Below are 532 nucleotides of genomic sequence, written 5' to 3'. Positions count from 1 at the left end.
AAAAAAAAAAAAAAAAAAAAAAAAAAAAAAAAAAAAAAAAAAAAAAAAAAAAAAAAAAAAAAGAGATAAAGACACATACAAACAGAGAAAGACAAAGACAACACGGAAGGAGAGGCAAACCACCGCGCAGACAAACAGATATAAACCCTAAACCCTAAACCCTAAACCCTAAACCCTAACCCCTGATACAAATAATATAATGTGAAGACACCACCCGCCCCAGCCATCGACACCACCATCCAACCCCAAACCCTAAACCCTAAACCCTCTCCCCCAAACCCTCGCCCCCAACCCCTAAACCCTAAACCCTAAACCCTAACCTGGAAGAGAAGAAAGATAAGGCCGAGGAGATAAGCAACACTGCAGCTCTTAACAAAACGCCAAAATATGGGTGAGGGACGAACAAGGAGACCATCAGGGAATTGTAAAGTACCAAACAATAAAAACACAAACAAAGCAGCAAAAGAACCGCTGCATACACACACACAGCAGCAGCAGCAGCAGCAGCAGCGGGAGCAGCGGGAGCAGCAGC

This window comes from Eimeria mitis, genomic scaffold, assembly GCF_000499745.2.
Source record: "Eimeria mitis Houghton genomic scaffold, Emh_scaff3019, whole genome shotgun sequence".
Taxonomy (NCBI): Eukaryota; Apicomplexa; class Conoidasida; order Eucoccidiorida; family Eimeriidae; genus Eimeria; species Eimeria mitis.
This window is presented reverse-complemented; position numbering follows the sequence as displayed.